The 8921-nt window shown below is 35.7% G+C and overlaps 1 pseudogene; it reads left to right on the forward strand.

Moving 5' to 3' along the window:
- The first annotated feature begins 7418 nt into the window (after positions 1–7418).
- On the forward strand, positions 7419–8440 carry LOC126932665 (cyclin-dependent kinase 7-like; annotated as a pseudogene).
- The last annotated feature ends 481 nt before the right edge of the window (positions 8441–8921 follow it).

Consider the following 8921-nt stretch of genomic DNA (forward strand, 5'->3'; position numbering starts at 1 on the left):
ATAATCTAAGAAGTAATTTTTCTCATGAGATGTATTTATAGGTATTTTCAATAGCTTAGCTTTAAATTTAAGAAGCAGAGAAGGACAATTAGAATCTGCAATTTGGGCGAGGAGCAGGGAAGAATTGATAGTCATTTGTTCACTGGGTACAGGCAGTACTAGCTATGTCTCCAGTCAAGAAGTTGCATAACTTAATGGTCATGCTTTGATGTTTGCCAAAATTCTTTAAACCTCATATACGCAAGATTAAATGAGATAAAACACACATTCGTGGAAATGAACTAGAGATAGCCTGAGTGGTGATTCCTCCTCTGTATTCAACCTCACAAGTGTCGAGCTTTTGTATTAGAGCCAAATTAGTGCTCTTCCTCTTTCCTGCTTTAGAATGAGCTGCTTCTCAAAAGGCTCTTATGTCTTTCTTGTAAAGAGACTTATTAAGTGTACCAAAAAAAGAGTTTATCAGTCCTTGAGTCATCTCCAGTCTTGATAAACCTGAGTCATAGAGTGAACATAGTGTAGTATAGAATGATGTATTAGGCTGTTCTTGCTGGTATAAAGAAGTATCTGAGACTGGGTAATTTATAAACAAAAGAGGTTTCATTGGCTCACGATTCTGCAGGCTGTGTAAGAAGCATGGTCCTGGGCATCTGTTCAGCTTCTGATGAGGCCTCAGGAAACTTGCAATCATGGTAGAAGGCAAAGGGGACCAGGAACATCACATGTTGAAAGCAGGAGCAAGTAAAAGAGAGTGATGAGGAAGGTACCACACACTTTTAAAGGACCAGATCTCACAAGAACTCACTATCATGAAGATTGCACCAGGCTGCGAAGGATCCGTGCCCCCATGATCCAAACACCTCCTACCAGGCCTCACCTCCAGCTTTTGGGATTACAACTTAACATGAGATTTGAGTGATGACAGATATCCAAACTGTGTCAGATGGGAATTAAGCTATAAATGTATCTCCTCTCTGATTCATTAAAACTCTGAATTGCCTTTTTGCTAAATTGCTTTGGAAACTTGGTATATGTTTTTACTGTTAATATTTCAGATGTATTTTTCTTGTACATATCATCCGCTACAAATTGGTAAAAAGCATTTTGAAGATCCTTAGGATTTTTCTTTGAGACAGTCTTGTTTTGTCACCCAGGCTGGAGTGCAGGTGTGCAATAGGCTCACTGCAACCTCTGCCTCCCAGTTCAAGTGACCCTCTCATCTCAGCCTCCCAAGTAGCTGAGACCACAGTCATGCGCCATCACACCTGGCTAATTTTTGTATTTTTGTTAGTGATGGGTTTCATCATGTTGGACCGGCTGGTTTTGAACTCCTAACCTCAAGTGATCCATCTGCCTCAGACTCTTAAAGTGCTGGGATTATAGGCATGAGCCACCATGCCCAGGCTGAAAATCCTTAGATTAGGTCTATGCTATCCACACAGCTTATTAGGGGGAGGAATGTGTAGGATCATCCACATCTTGGAGCTTTGTAAAAATGTCCTGGATGTCATGATATACAGGATTTCTTCCTCTATAATAATATTGTAAATGTGGTTATGGAAGCAAAGGTAGTGGTTATAACAGAGAAGACTATGAGTTTGAGTATGTGTGAATGTGTGTGCATTCACATACCCTTGGACAGAGTAGTGGCTACACGGAGAACTACAGAGTATTGATGAGTTGAGCTCTTAGCACTTACTCATCAATACTGTGTATTTATAAAACATATTTTGAAGAAACGTTCTTTTTTATTTTTTTTTAATTACCAGGAAAATAAATACCAAATCTTTGGCAAAGTCAAATCATATTTTGTATTTTTCATTTATACAGGAGTTACCAGATCCATAATGCTATTGTAGAAGTTTAAATTAGATAGGACTTACTTTGTAAAAGCCATTTATTTTTTGGTTTTTGGTGTACTTTTTTTTAAAGGATATTTGTAAAATATATTTATAAATTAACCTCATTTAAAATTAAAATTATTATATATGTGTGTGCATATATCATGTCATTCTTTGAATATAGTGCAAAAACTGGATAATAGTACAATTTGCCTTTTTATGCATTGCACAGTAATTGAAAAAGTTCCTTTTTTTTTTTTTTGAAATGGAGTCTCGCTCTGTCGCCCAGGCTGGGATCTCAGCTCACTGCAAGCTCCGCCTCCCAGGTTTACGCCATTCTCCTGCCTCAGCCTCCCAAGTAGCTGGGACTACAGGCGCCCACCACCTCGCCCGGCTAGAGTTTTATATTTTTTAGTAGAGACGGGGTTTCACCGTGTTAGCCAGGATGGTCTTGATCTCCTGACCTCGTGATCCGCCCGTCTCGGCCTCCCAAAGTGCTGGGATTACAGACTTGAGTCACCGCGTCTGGCCGAAAAAGTTCTTATGAAAAAGCACAATGAATGAAAATAAAAGCAAGGCTCAGTAATTTGCAGAGAGGTTATGTTTCATTAATATGTGCCTCATATAAGCAGTCAGCATGTAAAAATGATGGCAAAATCTGACCAGGAGTTTAAAATTACAAATTATACATAGAATGTGCACCAAATTAGTTAGATAATTAATCGAGAAGCATAAATTTAAAAAATCTAATTGATGTTGTACATGTGATAATCAGAGTCATTCTTCCACAATTGTTAAATATAATTTGTCTCATAATGCTACCCTTTGGTAAATTGTTATAACAGTGTATGATATATGTAGCTTATTAACAGTTTCATTAATTGCTATTAGAGGAAAGAAGCTATGAAAGCTGGTGCACATAGGAACAAATGTTGAGGCAGATGGTTGAAATTAGTGAAACATGATCAGTTGCTGAACCAGTTTACTTAATTAGCTTTCTGCATCAGAATAGTTAAAATAAATTTGTCATATTGTCTTCAGGAAATTGAAATTCAGGAGATGATCATCACATATATTTTTTAAAATTAACACGACAAAGAGCAAAGAACTTGGGCTCTGACCCATGACCATTAGTTTATTCTGTACTGAGAGTCTGCTGAGCTGTTTAGAATGGAAGGGGAATTTTACTGTTAGGGAATAGCCAACTGCGCTGACATCTTTCTACTGTTTGTAGCAGGGAAAACAGAGGGAGAAGAGCAAGTGGAAATTGGCCACTGCCCACAAAATTAACTTGATGCTGTTACTTCTTAGTTAATAATTTTCAGAGGAGTCGAAATGGATCTTTGAAATAACGGTTTCATACAGCAGTTTCCTTTTCAGCAAGGTTCCAGAAAATTTCAAGAAATCAAAATTGTAATAGTTTTCATGCTAAGGCATTTTTGGCCATATTGCTGTGTATAGCAGGGGTGGGAACTCAATTTTTAAGGTACTTGTCTTGGTTAATTCCTATAGATTTCAGTTTGGCATCCACAGCAATAGCATGAACAACAAATAGTCAAAAATGGGGGAGATTTTGATAGAAATATGGTTTATATGTTGGAGAAACTCTGATGACATTTGGAATTGTTTAATGGAATGCTCTAAATTGTTAATGGAATGCTCAGCTATTACATGATTTATACCTGCCGAGGTTTGTATAGGCTTGGAACAATTTGCTATCCCTTCTCACAGGAATGTTTTTATATATTTGCCTTTTAGAACACATTTTTCAACTTTGTAGCAGAAGTACAGAACTTAGCTATCAGTATGGAAAGTTTCCAATGATACTGTCTTCATCTATTTTTTCAAACATATTACAAGTGAAGTTTAGATGATCATGTTTAACTACATGATTCTAAATAACTATAAACATGCATGATCCGTTATTGACACAGCTACCCTTTCCCCTTTGAGGTGTATAAGGGGGTTCTTTCTGCTAGTGTTAGTATATAAATTATTTCATCCAGAAACTATGGAGCTGTGGCCACTAGTGGTTTGGCCTTTGTCACCTTTTCTGTCTTTACCATCAATCTTGGCCTTGATTAAAAAGGTGGGAGTAAGATCATTTTGTTGATAATACATTTATAGGCACTGTGTCAAGAGGGTTTGAACATTTCAAGGTCCCACAGATGTATTTGTGTTCTAAACTTAAAAAAAGTTATTTGTTAATATGAAATTAAAAAATGAAAAATTGAAATTAAGAAACATTTAGATTTCCATAACATAATTTTCAAAAATAGTAAATTGTTATTTTAGTAAACTCTTATATAGTAATACATAAGTAATATTTATTGTGGGAAGAGGGTATGTTTTTATGTTTACTATGAGGGAAACATTAATATAAAAATGAACTTGATTCAAAAATTTTTTACCCTGAATGTTAAGACTATTTGGGAAAGCTGCTTCTACTTTGGATATAAAAAGCTCCTACTCTAACAATAAAAATAATTAATCTACAAAAGTATATCTTGTTTGTACTCATCAGATAGTTGAGATTTCAAAGCAACTAAGATCACTGAATTTCAGAGGATGTCAAGACCCTCCAGGAGAGGTGGACCACATTAAATTTGCCTTTGGCAGAACAAAGCAGAAAGAGATGGCAGCTATAAAATCAGATAAAAAGAAAACAACTGTGTGATGGTTAATTTTATGTGCCAAATTAACAAGGCCAATGAGTGCCCAGATATTTGGTTAAACATTATTCTGAGTCTGTCTGTGAGAGTGTTTCTGGATGATATTAATGTTTGAATCAGTAGACTGAGTAAAACATATTGCTCTTCTCAATGAAGGTGGGTCTCATGCAATCTGTGAAGACCTGGCCGGTGTGGTGGCTCACACCTGTAATCACAGCACGTTGGGAGGCAGAGGCAGGTAGATTACTTGAGGTCAGGCATTTGAGACCAGCCTGGCCAACATGGTGAAACCTTGTCTCTACTAAAACAACAACAACAAACCACAAAAAAATAATCTGTGAAGGCCTAAATAGAGTAAAGTGCTAAGAAGGAATTATTTCTATCTGTCTAAATGCCTCCAAACTGGAACAGCAGACTTTTCTTGCCTTCAGATGCAGACTGAAACTGGAACTGATATGATTGGCTCTCCTGCATCTCAGGCTTTCAGACTCAGACTGGATCTATACCATTGGTTCCCCTCGGTGTGGACTTCTCAGTGCCCATAATCACATAAGCCAATTCCTTATAATAAATCATTTTATATACATCCTCTTGGTCTTCTTTTTTTGGAGAATCCTGACTAATGCAAATTGAACATTTAAAAAATACTTAAAGGCCCAATAGACCAGCATGATAGTTGAGAACCCATGGAAACCCCATACAAAGGAGAATCTGCAAGCACTCACCAATGCTCATTCATAGGTCCTAACGAGGTACTCTTGAGTAGGACTGGAAGCATGACAAATTCTTTGGTGATGCAGGAATGTAGATATGATTGGTTGCTGTTGAGGGAAAGGTGCAATGTCTAGCCCTATTCTGAATCCTTTCCTCACATGAAAATAAAGGTGTTGCCACTAAGAGAGAAGCAGGCAACATCCATACACCCCTGATACCAGTTTGGCTGCCAATGGAGTAGCAGGAGATGAGAAATGCTGTATTTCACTAAGAATAGAATAGAAAAGTTAACTATATGATCTTGCACTGATGAAAAAGCAAGGTAGATCTTGGCTATCATCATGAGAGAGGAAGGAAGGATGAGAAGGCTAAAATAAGAAACTAGAAATCCCCTGGCACCTGCAAAAGCCTTGTACATAGAAACAAGCTAATGCAGGCAGTATATTCTCTGGGAAAGGGGAAAGATACTGAACGGGGACCCACTCTGTGGCATGGGGATGCAAGGTCTGCTAAAAGGTGAGGATGGAGCAAAATACTGTTAAAACCCTCCAGCACCCTAGGTGCCTCAGCCTAAGCACAAGGTAGTAGTAGTCTATGACTGGAGGAATTTGAAGTCTATGGTTAATCAAAGGTAATTAGAACAACAACCACAATCAACTGAGTTCAGCTACTATTTAGACTGATCTAACCTCCATATTAACGAACTGCTATAAGAAGTGTGCCCATTTCCTGTTGTAAATTTACCTCACTCTCGATTTTTCTTTAGCCACGATGTCTACATTCAATGTGTTGTTATACGATACACACAAACAATAACAATGACTATGACAAATTACCCATTATCAAGAGATAAAGGAGTCAACAGAATCAAACCAAGATGTGATGAGATCATGGTACTTTAGATGAAGTATTTCAAAACAACTATGTTAAATATGCTAAAGAGTGTTAATTTGTTAAAAAGGTTAACACATGTGTGAACAAATGAGAAATTTCAGGAGGTATATAGAAATTTAAAAAGAAATCAAGTGAGAATGCTAGAAATTTTTTAAAAACATGCTAAACAGAGAAGAAGAATTTATTTGATAAATTTTCTGCTGAATGACTTATCAACAGTCTGGATATAGCAGTGAAAGGAATTGTTGAACTTTAAGTTAAACCAATGCAAATTATCCATACTAAAAAAGAAAAAAAAAATGAAGAAAAAATAATAGCAAGAGAATAGAATATTCAGTAGCCATAGAATAATATCAAATAATCTAACATATATATATAATTGAGGTTTTATAAGGAGAAGAAAGATACTATGGCACAGAATATATTCAAAAAGATAATAGCAAATAATATTCCAAAATGAATGAAAGAGAGCAAACAGCAGATTTAAAAAGCCAGGGTTTAAAGCAGAAGAAATAAAAAAAAAAAAAATACTTGGGCACATCAAAGCTAAACTTCTGAAAACCAAATATGAAGATAAAATCTTAAAAGCATCCAAAGGAAAAAATAAAACACGATTACATATAGAAAACCAAAGATAAGAATGTCAGCAATCTTCTTGTAAGAGACTAAATAAGGCAGAAAGCAATAAATCAATATCTTTAAAGTACAAGAAAAAAAACTGTTAACTCGCTAAAAATTTTATACCCTACAAAACTATCTTTTAACAATGAAAATAAAATAGAATACTTTTTAAGTAAACAAAAGATGAGAAAATTCATTGACAGTGAAGTTTTGTACTATAAGAAATGATAAAGTTTTACAGGTAGAAGGATTGTGATACATGATAAATATCTGGATCTATACAAAATATTGATAAAATGTTCTAAATAGTAAAGATGTGAGAATATAAAAATTCATTTAAAAAAACTTCTGAAAGATAATTGAGTGAAGAAAAATAGTAACAGTACAGTGGGGAGACTGTAACATAATTAGGAGTAAAACATAACAAAATAATAGCACAAAGAATTAGTAGAAGGAAGTGATGTGTGGCTGTTAAAACATATTGAAATGATATATTCCTAAAATTTAGACTGTAAGAACTTAAACATGTATATGGTAAATCCTAGAAAAAATAGTAAAAACAATTCAGAAAGCTCTGTCTTATAGGCCAATAGTGACGATAGAATTGAATAATTAAAATGCTCACTTAACACAAAAGGACAGTAGAAAAAGGAAGAGAAAAAGAATATATAGATAGTAATGCAATGGAGCCTGGTGGACGGAAGTGGCTGTTGGAGGCTTTAAGTTTGCCACAGTTTACAAGGCCAGAGATAAGAATACCAACCAAATTGTCGCCATTAATAAAATCAGACTTGGACATAGATCAGAAGCTAAAGATGATATAAGCAGAACAACCTTAAGAGACATACAATTATTACAGGAGCTAAGTCATCCAAATATAATTGGTCTCCTTGATGCTTTTGGACATAAATCTAATGTTAGCCTTGTCTTTGGTTTTATGGAAACTGATCTAGAGGTTATAATAAAGGATAATCGTCTTGTGCTGACACCATCACACATCAAAGCCTGTATGTTGATGACTCTTCAAGGATTAGAATATTTACATCAACATTGGATCCTACATAGGGATCTAAAACCAAACAACTTGTTGCTAGATGAAAATGGAGTTCTAAAACTGGCACATTTTGGCCTGGCCAAATCATATGGGAGCCCCAGTAGAGCTTATACACATCAGGTTGTAACCAGGTGGTATCGGGCCCCTGAGTTACTATTTGGAGCTAGGATGTATGGTGTGAGTGTGGACATGTGGGCTGTTGGCTGTATATTAGCAGAGTTACTTCTAAGGGTTCCTTTTTTTGTCAGGAGATTCAGACCTTGATCAGCTAACAAGAATATTTGGGTACACCAACTGAGGAACAGTGGCCGGACATGTGTAGTCTTCCAGATTATGTGACATTTAAGAGTTTCCCTGGAATCCCATTGCATCACATCTTCAGTGCAGCAGGAGACGACTTACTAGATCTCATACAAGGCTTATTCTTATTTGATCCATGTGCTCGAATTACGGCCACGCAGGCACTGAAAATGAAGTATTTCAGTAATCGGCCAGGGCCAATACCTGGATGTCAGCTGCCAAGACCCAACTGTCCAGTGGAAACCTTAAAGGAGCAATCAAATCCGGCTTTGGCATCAAAAAGGAAAAGAACAGAGGCCTTGGAACAGGGAGGATTGCCCAAGAAACTAATTTTTTAAAGAGAACACTGGACAACATTTTACTACTGAAGGAAATAGTCAGAAAGGCAAATAATGGAAAAATAGTAAACATTGAGTAAATGCTGTAGAAGTGGATTTGTAAATATTCTACACATGTAAAATATATAAAACTATGGGTTATTTTTATTAAATGTATTTTAAAATAAGAAGAATATATAGCACACATTTATAAAAACAAATTGGTAAATTTAAAGCCAATCATGTTGGTAACTATATTAAATGTAAATTATGTAAATTTGTCAGTTAAGAGCTAGGTATTGCCAAATTGAATTAACAAGAGCAAGACAAGTATATTCTATCTACAAGAATCTCACTTTAAATATATGGCTATAGATACATTCAAAATTAAAGGATGGAGAAAGGTATACCATGTAAACACTTGTCAAAAGAAGCTGAAGTAGGTATATTAGCATTACATAAAGTAGACTTGAGAACAGGAAAGATCACAAGAGACATAAAGGGATATTAC

This window comes from Macaca thibetana, chromosome 12 (genome assembly GCF_024542745.1).
Source record: "Macaca thibetana thibetana isolate TM-01 chromosome 12, ASM2454274v1, whole genome shotgun sequence".
Taxonomy (NCBI): Eukaryota; Metazoa; Chordata; class Mammalia; order Primates; family Cercopithecidae; genus Macaca; species Macaca thibetana.